Genomic DNA, 18,986 nt, shown 5'->3' with positions numbered 1-18,986 from the left:
CCCAAATAGGCCCACCCTATTTAAAGCTGGCCTTGCTAGCAGGGAAATTTCACCTGTTCCTCTGCCCATTGTCAAGGTTAAAAATTTGCCCCTGAGCCTCCAAGTTATTTGAATTTAGGACTGAAGGCAGAATTTTTTTGCCTATAGCCAAGCCCTCAAATCCAGATGCAAGTTTTCCATGAAGTGATTTGTTTAACACTGATGCAAAGCCCAAGCTGAGGCTGGGGATCTGAACTGTCTGCAGGACCAGGGCCTGAGCAAACAGAGAGCCCACTGTGCTCCTGCCAGAAACAAAAACGAGCCTGGAGCAAGCTGCCAAAGGAAACCAGGCATGAAGAGTGTCTCCACCCCAAAATACCAGATTTCAGCTTTTGCTGGACTCAAATGAGCGTGCAATGTAACTCTGAGCATTGGTCACCAACCCTACAGTGCTCAGCAGCTTTCCTTGGAACTGATGTGGTGGGTGCATGTGTACTCCTATATTCAGAATTCTTTTGGTGCCAAAGGTGCCGCTTCTTGTAATGTAAATTTTACATTTCATGGATATTCTTAACGCCTCTCTCAGTTAGAAAAAATATGGAACCAAATAATACATGAGTAAAGGCAACATTTACTATATGGGATTTGCACGCTTTCATGGAATTTGGGTATAAACTCTAGGGACCCTTGAAATCAAAGTTCTTTCAATTAATTAATGCAACCAGTTGATTTGGAGCAGCCCTGCAAAACAGCTGGAAATTCAATATATCAGGGTTCTTTTGAAGAGGGTTGTTTTTTTCCTGACATGACTACCTGTGGTTCAACAGATGTTCATTCGAAAAAAACAAGCAGGGAAAGGAAGAGTATTTCCCCCTCACCCCAGATTCCAACAGCAGGGGAAAGACAACACGAGGACGTGGATTTCCAGGAAACTGGGATGTGCTGGAGACTGCTGATCACCCCCTACAAACAGGAAGGGCATCCACAGGGATGCAGGAGTGCTGAGCCAGGAAAGGGACACCCAGGAGAGCACACAGAGGGATGGCAACACGAGGTACGGCTGCAGCAGCCTCTGCCTTATGCTAACATCTCGCAGGCACATTATCTACCAAGAATTCCACCTGGAAAACCACTAATAAAGTAAGTCAGGCTATTCCCCAGCAGGGGAATCAGAGCTAATCAGTGAAAGGAGCCTTCTGTGCCCCTTTCAGGCTGCGAGCTCAGGCAGGAGCTGCTCACTGGAAGTTTTCACTGTAACACCGTGCTGATCTCTGAATGAAAAACCACGATTGCTCTAATTTCTGTGTTAATGGCACCGAGCACCACCCACGGCCTGAGGGGATGCTGCCCTGACATCATCAATGCCACCAGGAACTTGGGACACCGAGGGAGCAGGACACTACAGCAGAGGCACATTAAACCTCAGCCCTTGGTAGCCACCATCCCACTTCACAGACAGGACACATCTGCTTTTCAGGCTCTCTCGAAGAGTTTTTCCTATCTGCAGCAGCACACCAGGCACACAGCAGGGCACCTGCTATAAACAAACCCACCCTCAGCTGCAATGGTACCAGCTCTGCCTTTGTTGACTCTAAAATTCTGCTTTTGAAGACAGCAAGGGAAGAAAACAAGGAGATGCAATCCTGGCTGCCACTCTACAACCATCCTTTTTTCCCCCCAGCTTATCTCATTTCACATATGTAAAGAACCACAGGCAAGACATCTCTGAAAGTAAACAGACACCAGAGCATTCTGTATCCCCTCCAAATCAGTGGCCAGCACAGGCAGTTGTCATTCATTCAGCAGAAGGTTTTTAATCTGTGCCTAAGGAAGGGAGGCTGGGGACCACTTCTGGCACTTAGGATCAGGGGAACCTGAAAAGATTTAGCTCTGCCATGACTGGCTTTGGGATCCATACACAGCCCAAATCCAGACTGGAAAAGCACTGCTGGTCCTTCAGCATCTCCTGAGCAGGAATTTTACCACCATCCTTCTGACAAATCAGAACAGGATTTAAAAAAAATCCCCCCAGTTAAAACAAGGGATCTGCTTATGAACCCACATAAAATAAGAGCAGCTTTTACAATAGCTTGAGAGAGAAGTGGAAGGGTGGGACTGAGGTTGTCAGGGGTGCAGGTGGTGAAGGAAAGAGCCCGGAAATGAGCTGTTCTCCGTGTTCAACATTTCTCCAATCATTTTCATATTAGCATATCTCTAAGTGCATATAATTTTCACATCAAAGGGTAATTTCTTTAGGTATTTAAAAAAAGTAAAAACAACAAAAAACCCCCTAGGATTGAAGTAGAGAATAATTTCTTTCCTGAAATTTTTCAAGCAGCTCCTCTCTATGACATGACAGTAAAATTACAGAGGAGACAAGTGTTTAGAAAACTCTTCCCTGGAATTCAGATTATTCTTCAAGCACACAGTAAAAAAGGTTCAGCCAAACTGCAACAGGAAACATAAAGTCCTGGGAGCACCAGAGCTCCAACCTAACAGTGTCTTCACTCAGGAGCAGCCTGAATCCTCTGCCCATTGCTTGGGGGCTGAGATAATCAGCATTTCTGAGTTTGTGGTGGGGAGGGAAAACTGAAGATGAGTCTGAGCCCTTCTTGTCTCCCACCAGTCCTTCCTAGCCAGGGTGGTCCCTGTGCAAAAGCTGGGAGCAACTCTCTCCCTTTCCCTGTGCACTGCTCATCCTTTGCTCTGCAGCCTACAAAGCTCTTTTGCTCCTCTGGATGCAGACAGGGGCAGCATGGATGAGCACCAAGCACTTCTCTCCAGCCCTCACTAGAGCCTTGCAGGGCCCCTTTTCCTCTCCCCTGCCTCTTGCAGCAGCTCGAGGCTGGTCTTGGTGCTGTGTTCCAGCAATCTCAGGAACCAGGCTCGGGCAGGAGCTCTCCTTTAATGAGATTTTATTAAAAGACTCTATTACAAATAGCCACTTAAGCAAGTGAACCTTTGGAGCCTTTAGTCCGTGATGTCAGTGCTGTGGCTGGATGTTTCCTGGGAGTACTAAACCTGATGCTAATATAGGGCTGTTCTATATGACAGCTATAAAACTGCTTAAGCGTACCAGGCAGGAGGCCAGCAGGGCTTTTTGTGGCTATCAGGGCTTGGCTAAAGGTCCCCTGCAACAAGGCAGGAGGAAGCAGGGCCCTAGGCAGGGATTCAGCTTTCCCTCACCTCCTTTGCAAGGCTGGAAAAGCCCCTGAGGCTGGAAAAATCCACATAGCAGAGGCTCTGCAGCAAAGCCTTTGCATCCCTACCCAGATCTCCTGTGGCTGGAGAGATTATCCATCTCTGAGCCCTGCCTGTGGGGCCCCTGAGGCAGCTCTGCATCATCACCCACATGGGACACACCACACCACCTCTCCCCCTGCATCCCAACAGTGGCCAGCAGCTGTAGGAATACCCAAAATTTCTCAAAGCCCAGTATTGTCACATCCAGCAGCACCATTGGCACCAGCCTGGCTTTCCAGCCTGCCCTGCACTGCAGAGCTGCCTGCCTGCCCTCTCCTCACAGGCATCCCTGGGGCTGCACGTGTCCCCTGGCAGCTGCCTGCCCACAGCAAAGCCTCCTGTTTGCAAATCACACCCCAGATACACCAGGAATGCCAGCAATGTTTGCCGACGGTTACTGATATTAAAACTAACAGCAGAACTGGTCCGACCCACCTGACAGCTGGGGAGAGATAAGCAGAGGGCATAATAACACAGATTAATCACGTTTTAATCTGCAGTTTTCCACCAATAGGTGGCACCAGCAATTTTTGGATGTGCTACAACATGGTGCATCTGTTCCCTTGCCACAAGGCACCCAGCCCATGGCGGGGCAGGGAAGATGGATGGACCATCTATTGCCATGGCAGCACCCAGCCCCTCTCTTTTTCCTTTGAGGAGGGAAAGGTTAAAACTCCCACAAGCCAATTTTCCCTTCTCCAAACAAACTTATTTCCAGGAGTAAACCTAACTTGAATGAGTCTTTCAGGGAATACGAGTCTGGAAGCTGTATGCAAATAGATCAAAAAAATTTGCTTGAAATGGAAGAACAGACTAAGCTTCTATAGGAGACACGGCAAGAATACAATTTAACACAGCAAACCCAAAACTTCTTGTAACTGAGGCTGGCCACTCATGTGAAAACATCTAAATCACAATCTAACACAGTTTAAATATATTGTATAAATATGTTACCTTGACTAGAGCATCCTGCAGAGGAAAACATCGCACCACACACGTGCCCAAGACACAAATGCTCGACCTCTGTACACACAACAAAGGAGAAGCAACCCCAGCCAGGTCCAACCAAGCTTGTGGCCGACACAACTTCACAGGAAAAACTTCCCAGAACCGAGGCAAAGCTGGAAACTGCCTGAGAAGCAAACTCCCATCAGCTGTGCCACACCACTACAGGTGCACAGCATCCAAGCACTCCAGCTTGCAACTCCACACAGCTGAATTCAGCCCGTATAAATTATTAAAGAGTCTGCAGAACATTACACAGTTCATGTAGTTAATGATTATAGTTCAGTGTCTAGGTCAGATATAATTAGATGTTACATTAAAATAGCTTCACAGAGCCATTTATTCTGATTTAATTACTTAAAATGATAATATAATGAGCAGTGCTTTCAAAGAAAAAAAGAAATCTTTTAATGAGCTCATTTTAAGTTAATATAAGGCAAATTAATCATTTAACAAAATGCGGTGAAAAGACAAGTTCATATTTCAAAATATGTTGTGCCTTTGTCAAGGGGGCTTGTTTATTACCATGCTGGGAAAGACACAAAAATGGGTGGCTCTTGAAACAACATCACATCCCACTGTACATCTGGAACATCTTTAAACCATATTTTCTTCCTTCCCCAGATATACCTGCTACTCCAGGGCCCTTTGAAATACAACCTGAGCAACAGATTTATGACCATCAAACTGTGTCTTTATTCCAGTGTGAAGCAGAGCCATAGCTGTGCAGAGCACTCACCCGAGGAGGTGAGCTTCTGATGAAGGGTTAATCGTGGCTTGCTTCATTAATCATTCATTTGCTGGCTCAGAAAATTAGCTTTCACTTGTTTGTTTGCTCAAGAAGCGATAAGCCCATTCCCTCGCTAGTTCATCTATTTTCTTCCCTTTGCATTGTTTTAGAGATTTTAATCCTTTCCAATTTTTGTAATCAGTCATTTTGGTCTTTTAGCAGGAGCGTTTCCAAGCGTGCAATTACTGGAGTGAAAGCAGGCAGCTCTCTGCAGGGAAGGAGCAGGCTCTGGTTCATAACCCTGCCAGCAACCTCTGCAGCTCTCCTCTTGTCCCACAGGGCACCTCACAGCCCCCGAGCCAAGGTGTCCCCACCTCCAGAGCCGGCCCATTTCTCTGCAAACAGGACTCCCTGCACTTCCACAGGCATTTAGAGGAACAGGGGTTTAAGAGCAAGGCAAGACATCCTGAGTGGTTTGCAGGTCATGTCCCGGCCACTCACCTCTTCTATCCTAACCTGCAACTGCAGCCTCGCTCAGCCAGCAAGGAAAACCTGGAGATTTGTAAACCTGGAGGAGGTAAAGTGGGGTCCTACTCCTAAGGCTGATTTCTTTCTCACAACACAAACCTGCCTCAAAAAAAGCTTTTCAAACATTTCCAGAGCACCACCTGCAAAACACGCGGTCCTCCAGCCCAGGCATCACTTGGACACCTCAGCGAGGGAGTGGAGACTGACTGTCACACGGCAACTGCACTCCTCCCACCAGCAACATAAATAATTTGGGGCTACACATTTCTTCCTCGGCGCTTTGCCTCTGCTCCCAATTAGGCAGAGCCGACGGCTTTCAGCTGCTGCTCTTCCCCGGCAGCGGATGCGGGAGCGATGCTATGACAACCCTGCGGGTGCCATCCATCTCACAGGTGGCACTGCCAGCCTCCAGGTGCACCCACCGGTGACCTGCCCGGCCCCTCCCTCCCAATTACCGGGGCTTAGGTGGGCTGCATCTGGGATATCACTCTCCCTTTGCTTTTTTTTTTTTTCCCCCTTTTTAAAATCTTTTTTTGCAACCCAACCCACTCAGGTTGGGTTTGTTTGCAGCAGCAAAGCCCCCCTGGCCAGTTGCCCACGTTTGTTTGTGGCAGTGGACCAAAGCAGGATGGTGTGCAGCCCAGCGTGGCCTCAAACTCTACTCACTGCTGCTTTCCCTTTTCTAGCCTGGAACCTGGGTTTTGAAGAAAAACACATCTCTGAGCTGCAGGGCCCCAGCGTGAGGCTCGTGTCACACAGTCATTAATAAGGCTTTCCAGACAAATCTGACTGGAGAGATAATAGGCTTAAACAATTAAAAAAAGAAAGAAAAAAAATTAAAATTTTCGGTGATGGAGTATTTTCTCATCCTATTTGCTGTAATTATTTTCTAAATGTAGATCATTATATACGATGCAGGCAGCAGTATTCCAGAGCTAATCAGGCCATATGTTTCCACATTTTGAAAAGAAAACTAATTAAAAAGAAATGAAAAATGAAAAGGAGAAAAAAAAAAAAAAAAAAAGAGAAGGTTTGTGAAGAGGACTGGTAGGTTTGGGTCGGAGAGGAGCAGTGAAGGAATCTTTCAGGAATGTATACATTCACTCCACTCGGCTCTGCGTTTTGTTTTCAGAATTGTTTCTGGCAGAAACCTAAAGAAAAATATGAACCAGATGTACAAGGAAATAGTTTCTTCATCAGAATGAGAAGAATAGCTCTCTGTCTGCCAACAGACTTGGAGCCTTTACGCTTTACCAAGGTGATGTTAAAAATACCCTTCAGTGATGGGCTTTCCTTCAGCAGTGCCAGGGGCAAATGGGACACAGGGAGAGCATCCCTGGGAAGGGGGATGGCCCAGGAGAGCATCTGCCCCTCCCAGGTGCCCTCAGGAACGGAGTGAGTGGTGGCACATCCCAGTGCCAGCAGAGATCCCCCAGCCCTGGCAGTGCAGGCAGGCAGCCAGGGCTGGGCAGGGCACCTGGCAGGCAGCTGCTGCTGCTGTGTTTGGGTTTCTCCAACCCCTCCCAAGGATTCACCGTGCCAGGGGCTCAGTCCTGAGCCACAGGTTCAATCCTGAGCCAGGGCCTCACAGCACTGGGGGCTGCACAGGTCCCAGCTTTCTGTAAGGGTTCAGGGAATGACCGGCTGGGGTGGGGAAGGGCAGATTTGGAAGTCTCATCCAAGAGCAGCCCTTGGCAGAAAGGAGGTGGGAAGAGCCCAGGAGAACACTGTCAGCCCCTTGGCAGAAGGGATGGGAATCCAACTGATATCTCATTCATTGCCCCCTCACTTTTTTGTTCCAGGTAATGCAAATCTTCTCCAGCTTCTCACTCCTCCTCTGCTCCAAGGCTGCAGCACAGCCTGGGCTGATGGCCCAGCCCTGGGCTGGCCCTGCAGGGTGAATCCTCCTTGCTCACCTTCCCTGGGTATCTGCACCACCTCGTAGAAACATAAGCAGCATCTCCGCTGACATTGATCCTTCCCCAGCTGTGCTGGAAAAATGGGAAAGGTCTCAGAAATGGGCCAGCAGCTTCATCACAGCATCTTAGCAGAGGTGTGAGGAGGGCAAGGACTGAGACCAAGTGGTGGGGAGAAGAAATAGTAACAAATTATTCCTCTGCTCCAAATTTCTGACTCATGACAAAACTAGGCATGGGCAGGAGAGCAGATCCTGAGTGCTGAAGTGTTTCCATGCCTCATCTGGGCTTGTTGCTGTGCCTAAAGCCCTGCTCCACTCCTGGGGTCCTCTGTGTCCCTGGGGTCCTGCAGGGACAAGGAGGATCCAGCACACCAGGTGACCTTCAGACACCCTGGGGTCCCACCCTGTGACCTGTGGGTGCTGCAGAGGCACAGCCACCAACCCAGCAGGGCTCCCACAGAATCCCAGTGACTCCAGTGAGGTCGGTGGCTTGGGAAGGGAGCTCAATTGGAAATTAAATAGGACAGGAAGAGAGAGCAACCAGGGAACTTTAATCTCATTAAATACACCTTGAGGCTTAAAGTAACTTTGCCAGGAGGAGCCTTTTTCTTGCCTTTAACCTTGCTCCAGCCTCCCTGCACCAGGAACAGGCTTCACAAGGACTTGTCCTTCTCTGCTTTGGGCAGGTCAGAAACCTCTCTGAATCCTCCTGGGTGCTTGATTTGAAAGGGGGTGGGGAAAAAAGTGCACTGGTTTACTGAAACCAGCTCATTTTGAGGGAACCACATCAGCTTTGATGAGCAGAGTTGCTGACGAGGATCTCCAGCAGCGGTAGCAGGCGGTGGCTCTTCCGTAGGCGTTTGTTGTCCACAGAAGATGAATTTCTGTCTCTCAACAGTTTTTAATTCCAGTAGAAAAAGTTTTCCAAGGTTTTGTAATTAAAGGTAAGGAAACCCAAGGCCTCACTACAGTAGTATTACAGGATCTTTGTTTTCTCGCCAGCACTACTTTAAAACAAACAAATACTGCAAGCTCTGGAGTTGGCTCAGCAAATTGGCTTAGTCCTTACAGGCACTAGCTAATACAAAGGGCAAGAAGTTCAATTTTTTTGCACTGAAAAGACCCAGTTTCATTTGTTTGAAAGCCAGTAGCGTCAAATCTTCCTTCCCAGGTCTATCACAACTCCCTATAAATTAAAAAAGCTCAGCTGTATTTCACAAAGCATCTAAAGCAGCTGAGATTTCACATGGGACACCCGGGAGAGAAGTTTAACAGTGCATGTTTCATGGTGATTGGCAAATTATCAGGTCATTGCTCCAACTTCCACAAACATCAGCAGCCAAAAGCAATAAAAATACAGGTTTTGGTCTCAGGAGCCTTCAAACTATTTTCCAGAGTTCGACTGCATGACAAGATGCTCACTACGACACTGCAGAAGCACTGGGCTGCTTAATTAGAATAACACAGATGCAGTTCAGTTTTTAAGTCAATCAGAACAATAAACATAGAACCAACAGATTTTCACAAGAATTAGTCAAACATTTTCCTTGCTTTGTGTTTTAAATGCATTTTTTTCAATTTTGTCAGAACGTAACCCTAAAGAAACACATTCCTTCTTTGGCCAAGGGGCATCTCTGTAGGTGGCCACTCCTCAGCTTACCTGGAATTTGTCTCATTCAATGGTCTCAGCACTAGGAAACAATAAAAAAAGCTCCCACACACATTTCTTCCAGCTCTCCCATCTGACAGGCAAGCCAGTATATGCATGGGGCGGATATCTCCAACCTCAACATTTCCCTGACAACGATATCAAGAAAAAAAACTCCAGGGGTTTTGTTAATAGAGACAAACTTCAAACATCCTTTATTCCCGGATTTAAGCGGGCTGTAATCCTATAGGGTTGATTTTCCTCTCACTGGTGAGAACAGACACCAACGAGTTGTTTCCTGAAACACTCTCAACTGCTACTGATGCTTTTTTTTTTTAACCTTGCTTGAAAAACTTCGAGTTCCTCAGAGCAACCAGGAGCCAGACACTCCCCCTCCTTTCTCCCGCAGTTTTGGAAAAGCTGCTGCCTTCACTAGAAGCAGTGGGACACAAGTTTGTGTTGCGTTTTGCCCCAAAAGGCACAGCTGGCTGCAGCCCATCTGCTAGAGGAGGCTCCAGATGCAGGCAGAGCATCCTCCCCTCCCTGCTGGGTGTTGGTACCCTGTCGCTGGCTCTGCCCTGCCTGCTCCTGCCCTGCTGCCGTGCTCTCCCGGGGCTGAGCAGCACTGCCAAGGGGATAAGGGGCTGCGATTAGGCGCTGCAATTCCCTGCTCGTGTGGGCTGGCAGAAAATTACTGCTCAGCCGGAGAGGAAAATAACATCTTATTTACCGTCTCTCCTGGGACTCGTCTGAGGGCTGAGCAAGTGCTGACTCACAGGCTGCGGAGAGGTGCCGAAATGCAGAGCCCAGCTGTGAGCTGTGAGCTCTCCTCAGCGCTGGCAGAGCCCCAAAACCAGTACCTGCACCTGTACTGGTACCAGTACCAGCACCGGCTTCAGCCGGCCGTCCCGGCTGTCCCCATAGACCAGAAACGAGACTTTCTGCCTCCATCCACCTCGGGCGATCTGTGGCTGTCCCTCCACAGGCAGCAGGCGTGGGGCTGGCTCAGCCAACACCCTCCAAAACCCGGGGTGCGTGGCTGGGGGTGGCAGGGACAGGCAAGGGGCCATCACACCCCGCAGAGCTGCCAAGAGAGCCAGGAGTTTTAAAAAAGGACCCTGCCTCCCCATTTCACTTTCCTGCTGAAAACATCTGGTCTGCTTGGCACCTATGCTGCAGCAAATATAGCAGAGCATCCTGCTCACGGGCACGGTGCCACCGCGACAGATGGGTACGAGCACAGGCAGCCAAGAGACCTTGTATCAGCATCAAGTGTGTTTGCTAAGGGCAGGATTCGCAGCCAGAAATGTCAAAATGGCTGAGTTTCCGTGCCTGTAGATACCGGGGAGGCGAGACTGTGCTAAACCAGCTCTGGGCAGGATTAGCTCTGGAATGGTGCGGGGAAGCTCATTTCTGCAGCTACAGAGCATAAGTTTCTGGTCGCGTGGAGCTGGATTAACTTCTGGCTTGGGGATGTTCCCGCTACTTCATCCCATTTCCAGGCGAGAGAGCCCACAGATTGCCCTGGAGCTGGCGGGACACCAGCAAGGCGAGAAAGCCATAATCCCACAGCCGGGAGGGACACGGGCAACAAATTTGTCTTTGCAAAATGGGTTAAGAGACCTGCTCTCAATTAACCCCAGGTCAGCTCGGCAGGCACAGAGAGGTGCCAGCACGTCCCCGCTGCGCACATCCTCGTAGCCCCGGGCAAACTGCTACGCCTGGCTTCGGCGGGGCGACCGCTGCCTTCATTTTCCATCAGGGAAAGAGCAAAGGACTAATTGCACTAATTAGCGTTGCCCTCATTTCACAGCAATTTCAGGAGCTCGGCAGAGCGCTGAGCCCCGTGGCGGGTCGGGAAGCGGAGAGGGAATGAGGAGCAGCAGATGTGCAGCGGGAAAGGTGTGGGACCGGCTGGTCCTGGTCACTCCGGGCTGCACGTGTTCTCGGAGCGGCCACCGGGACGCGGCCACCCCAGCGACAGCAGCGGGAGCTCGGCTGAGCATCCTGCATCCCTCATCCCTCATTCTGCATGCCACATCCTGCATCTCTCATCCGTCATCCCACATCCCGCATCCCGAATCCCACATCCCTCACTCTGCATCCTATATCCCGCATCCCACATCCCTCATCCTGCATGTCACATCCCGAATCCCGCATCCCTCATCCTGAATCCCGCATCCCCGGCCGGGGACACTCGGCAGCCGCCGGGCCCGATGCCCAGCGGGGCCGGGAGGGGATGGAGCAGTGCGGGGGCACAGGGAGGGCGCTGCCCGTGCCACGCTCCCCGCTGGGCACCGCCTGCCCTCCTCCCGCTGACAAGTGATTGACTCGGGCATTGTGGTCCTGCCTGATCGCAGAAACAAACACGCTCCGTATGAAAATCTCGGCTTTCTAATCCCAAAGACGCTTCCTGTGGGAAAACGTGGTTGGTTGTTTGAAGGGGGGACTGAGAGGCATGGGATGAGCTATTCAGAGAGGCTGGGGGGAAACGAGGAGCAGGGCAGGGATGTTTTTTCTCCCACACGGTTACAGCCTGCCTGGCTCTTTCCTCAGCTGGTGCTTTAAGAAAAAAGTAATGCAACACACACCCGGAATGAGAAAGGAAGGAGAATTGGCAGAAACCAGCACGTCTGCACTTGTTTTAAATTTTTGTATTTATTAAAATACTCTGGAAGTCTCTTGCATTCCAGCAGCCTTTGGAACAACACTGAAATAAGTTACATACTGGGGAATGCTTGATTTCCAGCAGCTCCAGACAAACAAATCTCCCAAAGGGACTGGTAAGGATGGGCACAGGAGTGACTTGCCCGTGCTTAATCCCATCTGTGAAATGTTCATATTCTCCAGTCTGAGCCCTTCTGGCAGAGGCAGGCGTCAGCAGCAAGTTGGCCTCGTCTAACCATGAGGGTGCTTGGATTGAGGTGTTTACAGAAACATCTGGCACCTCCAGTAGCTCTGACATCTTCCAGCAAACAGCTGATCTAAGAAGAACCATAAAGAAAGTAATTAAATACTGAAATGCCACTAAAAAGACGAGAGATGGAGACAGCTGGCAGTGCCCTGACCCTCTCTGCTGGTGCCAAGAAACAGCCCAGACCACAGCAAACTCTGGCAGAGAAGGCAAATGCTGCCCTCACAGCCCAGTTTTATGGAAAAAAAAGATGCTTAACCTGCTTCCAAATCTGCCTCAGAGCCCCTGAAGAGGACACCAGGGAGGCACAGGAGAGATATTCCATAGATCAGGAGCAAAATCAGTACCAATGCTTAGCTCTGGTGGCTCCTTCCCCACAGTGATGCTCATCCTCCCTGCCAGGACTGCTCCCTTCACCCCCTGAGCACTCAGACCTCCAAAATACGGGGATGGTTTTTTTCCCGCAGCAGCTTGGAACCCGCCCAGTGCTGCAGGGAACAGCAGGGATTGCTGCTGGGTGGAGGGGGCAGAGCCAAGGCTGGCACAGGGACACTGGCTGTGGGCACTGCCAGCAGCAGCACAGGGGGCTGGCACCTACAGACAGCTCTTTTCTCTGGTGCCAAATGGCATCGGGGGTGGCTGAGGAAATCAGATCCAGATCAAAGCAATGTACTGATGTGAAGCCCACTGGGAAAGTGACCCCCATCCTCCAAAAAGAAGTTATTTCGGAAGAAATCTTAAGTGGATCCAAGGGAAGGAGGGAAGGCATGAGTGAGAAAAAGGACAGAAAAGAGCAGGAACTCTCCTGGGCAGCAGCCATACTGTTCCTCAAGACCCTCTGGTTTGCCACAGTCACATTTTAAACTCTGGAATTCCATCTGGAATGCAAATTCAATGCTGATTTTAAAAGTACCTGGCAGCTTTGGGGACACAAGAGCAAACAAAAACTTGGCTGCAGGTACAAACAGAAATGCATCTTTTGCCTCTCATTTTGGGGAAAAAACTCAGATCCACGGGTCCAGATAACTGAATTACTTAAATACACACAGCTGGTTTATACAGACCCTGCAGCTCCAGCTGACTGACAAAACTCACTCTGAATATCTTGAAATGTCATAAAATGTAGGAAGTGTGTATCTGATAACCACATCCTACAACGAGGACATCCTACAACACAGACATCCTTTATCCCCCTGCAATTACCTTCACGCAGCTCTGTCTTATTCAGCAGCTCTGTGGTCTCCAGACTTTGGAGATTTACCTCTTTACATTTACTTTTTTCCTTTTTTTCAGTGATGAATATTACAGCTTCTGAGATAAAAAGAAGCTGGGAAGAAAGAGAACTCTTTACCTGTGAGGAATGAACAAGAGAAATAGGAGGACACAAAAAACCGCAGTTTCTCCATGTACTTTCTTTGCATCCTTTGTATTCCCCAAGCTGCAATGAAAGTGGTAAATCACAAAACCCTAGTTCAGGACGAAGTTCCACAAGGCATCAAAATAAATCTCATACACCAAATAAATTAAGAGCATCCAGCAAAGCCCCACAATTTATTATTGGCTATCAGAACAGCCCCAAGCATGCTGCTGTTAAAAAATTAGGGAGAGGCCTGGAAGTGGCAATAATCCCCCCAGCTCAGTGGAAAAGGAATCTAACTTAGCTTCCTTCTGGTGCTAATAATTAGAAAGACTTGTGAGGCCTGAGGGGGTATTAGGTTGTTTACAATTTGGCCTTTACCAGATAAATTAAAGTCTATGGGAAGCCAGCAGAGATTTCCCAGGAGGGGTTTGTGTCCTGCTGGGCAGGTTCTCTGTGCTGTCCGTGGCAGTGCCCCTTGGACTGAGATAGAAAACAGCTTTAAAAGGATAAAAAATGGAAAAACAGGCTGAATTAGCCCAAGAAAATGATCAATATCTGTACAGGGCACCTGAAGCTGATACCAAAGCTCTGCCTGCAGAAGAAGAGGGAGGCTGGAGCACAGTTCCTGTGTGTGGAATGGGATTTCACCATGGATGGAATAATAACAGTGCCTCCAGACAGCTAAGAGCCTTTCTGGGGAAGAGGCAGAGGTGAAAACTGCATTGCCTGTTTTAATTCCTCCCTCCCAATTCTGGAGCCTCCGTTTTGTCCTAAATGACACAAATATGGGACTTTGATCAGACAGGCCCTAGGTGAGTTCTTCCCCCAATATGACAGTTAATGCCATCTGAAGGGCTGCCCAAAAAAGCTCCTTTGGAAAAGCTCTTTCTCCAGCTAACCTCTCCTCCAATTTAGTACTGTACATCTGAAATTTTGAAGCCAATTTTCTTTTTACTGGAGCTTTAATGAAAGGAGCGAATTATTTATAATGGCAGTTGTTACTCTGGGAAGAGGCAAGTGAAGCTCTCAGGACTTTTGCCCTAGACCTCATGTCACTTTTTTGCTCTGTTTGAGCAGCAGAGACACATTTTTTACTCCAGTGGCTCATTTATTCCACACAAATTATCACAAAGCCTTATGACAGCAACAGAGTGGGGGGTCACCTTGGCGAGCAGGAGGCAGGTGGGAGGGTCTCACACAGCTCTGGATGGTCACAAATGGCCCTCGAGCAGGCACCACTGCCCCCATCCCAGTGGGGTTTGCCTTCTTGTTATCACACAGCCCTGCTGTAATTTTGCCTCATTCCCTAGAACCAGACACTTCCTGATCCTGCTCCATCCTACAGTCCAGGTGCCCGACACCAGAGTGCCTCTGCAGCTCTGGCCCCCAGGCTGACCAAAATTGCTCATTTAATCCATTAGCAGCTTCTATATCAAAGGCATTTAGGGACATGAACAGCTGAGAGCAGAACACCCATTGTCCTGCTTGGGGAGGTGGTGAACGCTCCTGGGTTCACCCAGGAGAGGTGCCTGAGGCTCTGGAGGGGTATGGTGAGCCTACAAACATTTCAGCTGCTGTGAAAAGTTGGATTATTATTTTAATTAGCTCTGTCCAAGTACTGTCTGGGTCCTGAGTACGCATTTTTCTCTCTCAATCATCACACAGAGCAGCACAAGCCTCCTTGCAAAAAATGGACAGTAAAGGAACCCAAACCCACAACTTTTTATACTTCTGACTTTCATAACAATCTGTTTATTTTATTAGCTGAGAACTGACAGTAGGGTGAATGTTGTTTGAGTCAACTTACATATATAGGTAAAAAATCCCGAGTGATTTAAGAAAGGGGTCTGGGAAAGGAGAGGCAGGGAGGTGGGAAACGACTTATTGCTTTGCAATAAAGCTTTTAAAGAAAAGAGAAAGGGGTGGGGAGAGAAGGAAAGAAAAGAGCAGCAGGAGGCCATCTAACAAAGCAGATTCTGCCCAAATTGCCAGCGAGAGGCCCACAAGTCAGTGGGGGCTCACGATGGGGAAAAAACTCCAGCAGCCCTGAGGACATTGTGAGGTGAAGAAAGTGCTTTGCAAAGTGGTTACAGCCTGCCCTGTCGCTGGGGTCCTTTCTTTGTTTTCTCAGCCCTGCAAATCACTATCTGGACGGTATTTTGTAAAGGCAGCCCCTGCCTGGTGGGATGGGCAGCTCCCTGTAACCGGTGTCCCACAGCATCTGCATCCCCTTCTGCTCCGAGATAATTTCTGGGCAGCTGCACTCGTAGTTGCCCTCCACAGATTTCCCTTTGGACCAGAGGATACCAAACTCGTGGCAGAGACAATATCTTGTCTGAGTGTCACATCCAAATCAGTAAAAAGACTTTGACTAAGACAACAAGCAAATGTTTCTTGAAAAATCCCACCAGTTGCTCCTTGCTCAGTGCAAACCAGGGGGATGCTCCAAAGCTCTCTCTGTGCCCTGCAGCATCCTCTGTGCATGAGAGAGCACGCAGCCATTGCTCTGACACACCTGTGTTAAAAATAAATAGTGGCACTTTTTGGAGCAGTGCCTCGCTTTACCAGTCAGTGAAATGGGCAGTAAATCTGCCCCACGGACTCCCCATTTCTTGCTGGTGGATGAAAATCCCCGTGACTCGGTGCCGAGTGCTCTGGATGTGTCGGAAGCCTCATCTCCCTCTAAAGAGCCCCAGGCAGGACCAGCCCCTGCAGGACAACGCTGCCAGGGGAGACTTTGAAGTCGTGTCCTTTCTTCTCTTTCAAGGACCGATTTATAGAGGCACTTGCTGCCACGAGATTGATGGACAAAAGGGCTGGATCAGCTACTGTATAGTCAGGGGTGAAAGCCTGGATCCATCAAGGTCAGTGGCAAAATTCCCATTGACTTCAATGAGGGCAGGAATTCCAAACTGCTCTCTGCTTCACTGGAGGCACTTTCACATGGAAACCTTGTGTCACAGCCAGACAGATGTTAAATTCAGCTTTTCCTTCAGCACACACACCACCGGGACCCACTGGACAAGGCGCTTCAAAGAATCCGGGCTCGGAGTCTGCACGCACGTGTGCACACACAAACACACACGCCCTTTCCCAAAGGGTTTGATATCCTGCCGAGCTGCAGGAAAACACAGTTTGTGAAAGGAAAGCAGCAAACATTACCCCAGGCTTGGGCAGCACTGACCTGCCTTCCTGGCAATGAGCTCCACAGATTTTATGTGTTGGTTTACTCTGGTGATTAATAAAACATTTGGTATTCGATGGGATTTATCAACCTCTCTGCCCAGGACAGCACACATCTCCCAGAAAAGAGCAGCAGCATCCTCAGCTGCACAGCTGCTGCCCAGGACTGTGCAAGCACTGCTGAAGAAGAGTCACCCTCGTGCTCTACATCACTGGTAAGAGACACTGAGACTCCAGATGCTGAAGTGAATCTGAACCAGGTGAGGTCTGAGGGAGCTGCTGTGAGTACCAGAGACAGCCTGGTTCCAGGACAGACACAGCTCAGCCCTGGGAGCCATCCCCATTCCAAGGACCAAGCAGCAAAACCCCAAGTTAGCAGAGACTGTGCTGGAGAAATAAATACCTGCACGACCCACTGTCTGCCTGCACTTTTTTGTAACATATGGTGTCCAGCTCTGCTCCCCCATGCAAGCATTCATCAGCCCCACACTTATCTGCATCCTGGCCTGTGCTTAGTAGGCATTTTTAAGATGTCACTGGAAGAAACATCTCCCACATGTGCTTCAGCATCACTGTGTGTCAGAAGCTCAAGGTTCACCAATGCTCTTCCTCCTTCCCCCGTGCTTTCCGTGCATTTTGCCAAGTAAGCGGTTTTGGGCTTCAATTCTCCTTCACAAACACTTCTTTATGAGCTAATGTTAATACTCAGGAGAGATGCAGTCAGACAGCATAGGAAAGTGGGATTTTCTGCTTCCAGAGGAGATAGCACGTTCCCAGCAGCAGGCCTGTTCACGGGATAATTGCCACAAAAATCCTCCCAGACATAAGGGCAGAGCAGGGAGCACTTATTTCTCTCACTGTCCCACTATGCCTGTGATGAGGAAGGAGGCAATTCTCCTTCACCCTTCCCACTGTCTGAGCCATCCTGCATGGATAGAAACCTCGTGTTCATGTCTTGCAGGACACCCAGGGCAGCCAGAGCAGCTCGAATTTTCTTGAGCATGGAGAGGACGGCAGGGAGAGGCAAGAAGCCAATGGAGAAGAAATCTGTTAGGTTTGAAAGACACCCAGGACTTCCAGGACTCCTCAAGCTGGACCCTGCAGCAGTCCATTGTTTTTCTGGCCATGTTGCAGGCCATCCTTGGCACTCCAGGAACACACCGAGCTCTTTCTGCTGGCAGCAAAGCCCATCCCAGAGGCTGGAGAGACTTTGAAAATTAATTTACAGGCACTGAAGTCTCTGAGAGTCTATTGCAGGCTAAATCTAATGAGGGGGCTGGGTAAGACTCATGGGCTATGGCTTTCCAGACAGGCCTTCTTCAAATGCACAGCCTGTCAAAGGGAAAGGTCTGGGCAGACAGTCTTGCTAGGCCTGGAATAAAGCACGCTCCAGCCAAATTTGGGTTCAAATTACGTTTTCTAATGTACCACCAGAGATTTTGGCTCTGTTGTTACTGTGCAAAAGGATTTGTAATGGAATGGAGATTTAATCTATTATTGATTATTGCATTATTAAAAAAATAAAAGTAAAGTCAGTCTCTTTGAAGGACAAAGTAATATATTTAAAAAAACCCTGAAGTTTCATAGTAACTCTTAAAAGTCTTTACTGCTCTTCTCTTTCCTCAATACAAATCTTATTACCAGAGACAAAGTTTTACTCTTGTGCTGTTTTATATCTCATACTTTTATCCTGTAGCTCTCCACTCCAGCCCCAGCATCACCTACTTTATCTCCCCTTGTCACCTGCCAGACTTCCCCTCCCCTTACATCTGCCTGGGCCACATCTTTCTGCTCCTCCAGGATACTCCAGCTTCAGTCACCACCTGGGCTTCCTTTTATTCTATTTTCCATCCAAAAAAAAAATTCCCCAACCTGAAACATACATATGTAGAAAAATAACTTTGTACTTGGCTATGAACTATCAGATTGAACCCTCTAGCTTGGAGACATTTAAAATTCTTTGGGGAAATGATTTTATGTCCCATAACTTGGTGTTACATGACATAGTTTAGTGCTTTAGAACTGTGAAAAGGTGAAGACAAGAGGTTGGAATACCAAACCAAGCCAACTCTGATGCAGTTTTGGAGGCAGGGGGAGGGATGAAAAGGCAATGTGAAAGCCAGAGAGAATCTACCCACAGAAGAAGGTGGAAGGAGGCAGCATCCCAGCTCAGAGGGTGCTCCAAAAACAGGCTGCAGAGCCCTGTTCTGCACCAGGTGTGCACAAGGGTCAGCTCCACCTGGCCATGCAGGACCAGGGATGCTCAGCCCTGTGCTCCCCCACCAGCCAGGCTCTGTGCTGCTCGTATTAGGGAATGAATTTTTCCAAGCAAGCCAATATTAAACCCAGAGGTTTTGGGTAAGATGTGTGCATTGGGATTCATGTAAAAAAAAATACACGGGGTCTAGAACACAATCAACACACTGTTGGAACTTTACCTTTTGGTATCCTTTGTAGTTTGTTATTGTAACTGCAAGT

The sequence above is a fragment of the Sturnus vulgaris genome, chromosome 11 (assembly GCF_052056855.1).
Source record: "Sturnus vulgaris isolate bStuVul1 chromosome 11, bStuVul1.hap1, whole genome shotgun sequence".
NCBI lineage: Eukaryota > Metazoa > Chordata > Aves > Passeriformes > Sturnidae > Sturnus > Sturnus vulgaris.
Note: the sequence above shows the minus strand (reverse complement) of the source record.